The sequence below is a fragment of the Papilio polytes genome, unplaced genomic scaffold, assembly GCF_000836215.1.
Source record: "Papilio polytes unplaced genomic scaffold, Ppol_1.0 DF824135.1, whole genome shotgun sequence".
NCBI classification, from domain to species: Eukaryota; Metazoa; Arthropoda; class Insecta; order Lepidoptera; family Papilionidae; genus Papilio; species Papilio polytes.
Genome location: NW_013525069.1, coordinates 877954 through 885299, shown reverse-complemented (window position 1 = coordinate 885299; position 7346 = coordinate 877954).

Genomic DNA, 7346 nt, shown 5'->3' with positions numbered 1-7346 from the left:
CGGGCGGCCCCGGGGGTACGCCCCGCGCTGTCAGGCTGTTCAGCATCGGCCACGTGGTCCCGTGCTGCGACATGCTCCGCTCACGCTATAACAACAATTTACACGTTACCGACATGTCAACATTTTTCAAATATTGTTCTTAATCAACAAGTACTTCCCATGCCGTGCAAATAAACATTGAGTATTTTTAAATAATGTTTTCGGGTAAGAAATATACCTTTTGATTGGCTAATCTAAGAGATTCCTCGAAATGTCTCGTAACTAGCTTCGATGCGGCATTTTCTTGTTCTCTTCTTTCTTTTTCCTCTCTTTCTTGTTTTTCTCTTTCCCTCTCTCTTTCTCGTTCTCTCTCGCGTTCACGTTCTATCCGTTCCCTTTCTTTTTCCTTCTGCTGCTTTTCCAGCATCGCCTGTTGCTCTTGTTCTCTTCTATCACTGTAAGCGAAGAAAACAATAAATTGATTTATTTGAAACTAATGTATTGTTTTATAATAATAATAATAATTTGTTTTTATGTAGAATACGGAAATAAAAATAGAATGAGAATACCAAAACAATGAGTCGCAAAAACGACGCACAGTGTTTTACCAAAAGGTTTTTTAAACTTGAAAACATGACATAGTGAATAATTAAGACTTGTTTATTCCTATACGAGTAAAACAATAGTTTTGATTGATACAGGGAAGCAATTTAGTATATATCAATACAAGTACATAAGAAAGTCAAATTATGTAGGTCAAGGTCAAGGTCAAAATAATACAATGAATTCGATACATACGAATATTACTGACCAAACATTAAATCATATTTGACAAGTTAACTTGAGTAATTATTATTTTATTGAAATTAAGCTTAGATAGTTATTTTATAGTGCAAGTTTCATCACCAGCTCGTACGTCCCCACTAAGGCTCGGAGCTTAACCTAAGTTAGAGTGCCTAGGCCAAAGTCAACCACGCTGGACCAGTGCGGGTTAAGGTGGGGCGTAAAAGTTTAAAATAAAAACCAACTAAAACTACCTTAGCTTTAACTAAAAATGCAGTCAATATTTAATAGTTTATAATGAATTAATAAAACAAACAATTGACCTTGTTTCTTTGACTTTGTATTCATTATACCTGCTATTATATCAGTTTGATTTAATTAACCATTTACATATGCACATATTTTAAAATAAGCAGCAAGTCGTTTATTTTTTACGAAACGTCACTTTATGTTACCTTTCAAGGTCACAAGCCAAATTAACAATAATCAACATTTTAAAACAAAAAACTGGGAAACTAAGTATAGATATAACACAGGGAAATAAGACTATACATGGCCATATCTATAATAGTAATAAAATAAAGGTCAGGGGTATAATGTATAAGAATAAATGAAGGTCAGATGAATTCTATTCTGATTTATTGGCAAGTAAATTTAGGCTTGAAAAGCAAAATACAAGTTGTTTTCTACTCTAGTTTAGAAATGACGACAAAAGTATAAAAATGAACGTAACAGAAGACTACAAATAATCTTTTAGCAAAAAATGTTTTTTACAATAAACTTTTGATAAATAACGCTATAAAAAATGGAGAATCTGTAAAGACCAGTAGAGTTGAATTTCAATTCGTTATTTTACAACAAAGTCATCTAAAATATTGATAAAGAATATAAAAATGAAATTTTATTAACAACAATGACTCCAACATAACATAACACGCTATAAACACACTCAATAATTATAAATTACGAAAGCCTAAGTCCTGATATAGTGCGTCTAAAGTGAGTTGAGACTTACCATGGCAAAACGAGTTAAAAAAAACATACAGACGGATTGAGTACCTACTTTTTTTGGGAAGTCGGTCAAAAACCGTTTAGTAAATACATTCTTTTCCGCAAATATTTTATAGAAGTTGATTATATTTCCATCATTTCAAATAGTATGTAAAATGTTGCATTTGCACGTATAATGCAACCGATTTTACAACAAGTAATACTCATTAAGATGAAAACAATCCCGAGACATGTGTTAAGCATCGGTTTATAACTGTAGAACACACTTGCAAGACAACTAAACTATTTTACATTTTACGTAAATAATACGACAGTGTTCATGCATATTGTACACATTGTTTTTATTAAAGGAAGACGATATCTAATAATAAATGTAAACTAAACCATTATGAATACCAGCAAAGTTAACGTAAATATTATTTGTAACAAACTTCGTCGCTAGTGGTATTTGTTTTTAACAGGTGCCGACTTCGCACCGTCATTGTTTAATTAGTTTCAACATTTAAAAACACATTTTAAACGCATAACGTCTTTGTAATAAAAGTAGAAGGTAAGAAATATATTTAAATTCATACTTCATTTATCATTTATTTGATAGATATAATATTAAACTATATGTTCTAAATCGTTTATCGTAGTTTCAATGGACCAAAATAAACATTGTCAAGGTCACGAGTACAAACAACTCACCGATAGTTTCAGGTAATTACTTTAACACGGATTCGGCACTCCTAGTTAGAAAAGTTATAACGATATCACGATAAAAGAACGAAATATGTATAAAATTATTCTCATAACACTGCTGCTAATATTTTTCTCATCATTTCGCACTAAAATGTACTTTGCACCGTTATTAAATTAATATTTATTCGATATACGATACGACTGCTGTACACGGCACGATGTATGTCATGTAATGTATGCAACAAAGCATTCACAAACAAGCAGTAAAATATAAAATAGATGACATGGCGCAGTGATTACGGTCAGCAAACAAATGATGTAGGTAACATGAGCGTGCGACAAATAACGTGTATAATGCGATAAGGAAGTTTGTACTTGAAACGTATTTTAATTCTGATTATTTATCAAGAATCCAGCGTGTACATTTGACGTGTGTGTATGCGTAGATGTATGCAAGTAGATGAAACGAGATGTGTGATAGGATGGCGCTAAATGAATATCCGTGGTCTCTGCCTACCCCTAATTGGTTACGGACTTGAGTTATGTCATAATAGAATATAACATGCACTCGTGTATTACACGTGTTATGGTACTCCGTTTTATTGCGGTCGCCTGGAATCCCTAACTTATTTTGCAGTCTGTATTTCCTTTTAGGAGTGACACGAAAGTACAGTTTGTCTAATTGTTTTTGGTACGTCTGCTCTCCTAGGAATATTACTTGATTTGTAATAATACATTTTAATGAGTAATTGATATAAACGTTACCGGTAAGTGGGAAAAGTGGAAAATTCCGTTTATTCAGTAGAAATAGAATAGTATATTTTTGTCCTGTTGAAGTAAGGCATTTTCGATAAATAAAATAAATTCCTTGTAACGTATGTAAATGTTATCTTTGCCGTCAGTTTGCCTCTAAATTGTGTTAATCAGCTCTTTATTCTCTTGAAGTACTATAGATTTCCCAAATTCAGAGCTTTTGAAGAAATCGTCTAAATGTTTTATTTTTGTTTTTTTTTTTCACTTTCCATTATTCCTTTTCATCTCTATATAAAGATTAAGTTAAAATCATATGGCTGTAATTTCGCAAAAAGAAAATTCTAAAACAAAATAACTAAATACGAAAACGGTCTTGTCTAAATACAAGGGAACTACGTTAAATTTGACAACATACTACAGTTCTATTTACAGTAAATAATTAGTAGTAGATAGTAGATATATAGAATAGTAGATATGCCTCGTGTACACAATCCGTTTAAAATTATCATCGGAAAGTCGATAAACGGCAATCGCCGTACAACGGAATTGATGTGCATAAAGCAACTTGCAGTAAATTCCTGGAATGTTTGTGCGCATGATTAAACTGGCACGCTGTTGTAATCAATTGCAAATACTACTCGTATAAGTGAACAACACAATTGTTGTTTATTATTATTATAACAAGTATTGAGAGACCTATAGAAAGTTATAGCACAATACAAATACATGACTGTGTTTATATGAAATGTTACGCGTTTACAAAAGGTTTGTTATTATTTTTTATAAGTGTGATGTTATTTCGAGTACACACATTTAGCAGTTGTTTTTAGACCATTGGGTTTAAATTTTAAGGTCTTATTGAAAATAAATCTCGTGGATTTTCAAAACCACAGTAAAAAAAGTTTCGGGGATTATATTAAAAATTTATTAATGATCTATTACAAACGTTAAAATCTACTAAAAATGTACATTATGAACACATTTGTTTGTATGTAATTTAATTAGAGTTGCGTAGACGTATCTGTCATGAGAGCGGTTGACCTTGAACTACAGCAACTTTCCAGGTCTGACGCAACTCGCAGGCCTTGGACGAAATTCACAACACAATAAACACCTGTTTATATATGGCAAACAGCACAATAAACTTTATAAATAACACGTTAATGGCTTGTATATGTTTGTATTGGAAATGCAAACTCGATATCAATTATATTCTTATATGTTCTAATAATAATCTTTTCTTATCGTATTATTACTTTATATCGCATTGTCAAATATATTTTATTCTAGTAATTTTGTTTTATTTCACTTATACAATGTAAATGTTATGAGAATAAATGTATTCTTTAGAATAATACTGAATCATTCTGAACCTATCTTTGAGGATGTTACAGATTTCATATTTCCGTTTTAGCTTATTATTTAATTCAAAAGTAAGGAAACAAAGCCATGAATAATATAAAACATTAAACAATTCCGTATATTGCTTTTGTGGAATCATCAGTCACTTTACCGTGACTGTCATAAATGTAATATTGTTTATTAAATGATAAAACAATATCGTACCTAATTAACGTATTTCCCGTTGCAAGTCATGCGGTAAACTTCGGTTAACAGTACAATTCTTGTAATACCTACGTGTCGCTTATTTTTTACTTAACAACGTCGTATAAGTAATTAATGTAAATAAAATTTATTTACATTTGACATTTGAGTTTAACCAAATTTTAAAAGCCATTTAATGAATGTAGAATATTTTAAGCAATGTATCTAGCCTTGGATCAATTCTCAGTACAGTAAATTGATGTTTGTTTTTTTTTAAATTTTGATTTATTCGCACGTTCACTACATTCTTGGACGTTTTTAAATTATCATTAATTTATACTGAAATTGAACTCTTAAAAATTAAAACCTTTATCATAAAGTTTTAAACAGTTAGTTTAAAAAGCCATTGTTTCTAATGACAGTAATCATTAGCAAAATAAAGCACTATAACATTCGATTACCAGATGGTGTATTACTTTAGTTTCGTTTAAAGATGAAATTAGCCGAATAAATTATGTAACAATCTCAAACGTAAGTGTTAGCTTTTTAACTATTTTGATCTATTCTTAAAAGTTATTTGTTAATCTGTGTTATTAATCGATACTATTTATCTTTATTTAAAACAACAATATTGTTAGGAAAATATTAGGAAAAAGAAGGAATAGTGGAGGTAGTTTTATAAAATACGTGGCAAGGAGTGGCTTGGCCACTCAATCGCAGTTTCAGCGTACAACAAGCTCAGTGTTTTACTGGTCGTCACCACGGAACGTTCAATATATTTACGTTGCCGCATTGGAGTTCAGTTTGTGTATTAAAGTAATTTACAAGTATTGTTAATATGGCTGTCCGTCTATATTTTATAGGAAGTCATTTGTGTCGAAATATCTAACATAATATATAAGTAAATGCATCTTTCCCTTCTTGAAAATTAAACGAACATTTAAACAATATCTAAAGAGTACAAAAATTGTCAATTTATGCATTGAAAATACTGACGTTCAGAAATTTAAATACTGATTGGAAAATGAACCAGTTCTACATAAATTCATCGTATAATGTATGCAGTTTGTCAACGATGAGTAAATATAAATTGATTGAGCATTCTACGAAATGACTGATTATACATAAATTGCGGTTTACATTATAAATATTCAACATAGTATTTAATGTATTTATATTACCGGTCCAGTGACTCAAGGTCTCAATCGGCACGGAATAACAAGTGAGTCGATCATTTGCGCAAACCTCATCTTTAAAACGGGCGCACCGTTGACTAAACTATCGCACCAATTGCGATTGTCACTTGTTTTGCAGCCAATTCAACTGTTTAGTTGCTTAACTAAAAATCGAATAGTGTGCGCACCTCAATATAAGTTCAGAGAAATCAAAGCGCGACTAAACAGTTGTGTGATAGTTTAGTCAAATGTGCTGCGCGTGATTTATTCCAGATAAGATTTTTTGATGCTAAACTTAGTGTAATGTGTATTCAAACCCGTTTATCAGGTAAACATGTGATTTTTTGTTCTTAAAACCATAGAAACAATAAAACAAAACGTATATATCTACAACAGAGATGGCGATTAATTAAAAAATGTTTCTTAATAAAAAGAAATCTAGTACTTAACATTAAACAATAGAGATATCACGGCAGTATTGTTTAACAAGCGTTGAATGAATAAGAAACATGTTTAATAGCAATGAATGTAATTGAATAAAAGTCCTTGACTTTACATTTAACAATCAATCCAATACAAAGATCTTTACATTGCTTATGTACACGTACATGGCCAGTGAATAGAATGGTTTTTAATTCAACGTTCAATTAAAATAAGCAAGCATATTGAGTTATATTGTAAATCTTAAATGACGCAAACAGTAAACAAACTAATCATTAATTATAAATTTAACCGAAAGGTTTTCCTAGCTAAAACATATTGTCATAATATAGGTCATTCATTTTGGCGCAAAAGTTTGTAGTTGTGACTACACTGTTTAAACTGGAAACACACTGTAATAAGTGACTTTGTATCTGGTAAACCGTAGTGACGTAAATTTAAATATAAAAGATTCCCTCGACAGTCAAGCGACTCTGTAGAAAGACGTACCTAAAGGTATCCTACAGGCTTGCCAAACATTTATTACTTGAATTAACTGTAATTATAATTTCTTATCTTTTTACTTCTAACAGCAATGTTTTTATGCAAGAATTTTTCAAAATTTCATTGCAGGAATAAAGAAATAGTATTTCTTGTAAATTAATAAATTTAATAGGAAATAAGCATAAATAAAATCTTTTAAAATTTTCCACGGAAACGGTGTCAGTAATTCTAATTCGAAGATGGGAATTACCTTGTTTCTTTGAATTGAATATTAATGAACTGAATCAATCAGCTTGTAAATATCTATAAATACCTATAAATATTTTCCTTGTTAAGATCGGTCGCGATTTTATTTTTATGGGATCAAGGAAAATTTAATCAAACTGTTTCTTTCCTCATAGTAACTTATTGTTCTTTTTATTTTTATGGAATTATTTTGTACATTTCAATTTCATTGGGGGATTTTTAGTCAACACTGTCTTGAAATCTGTG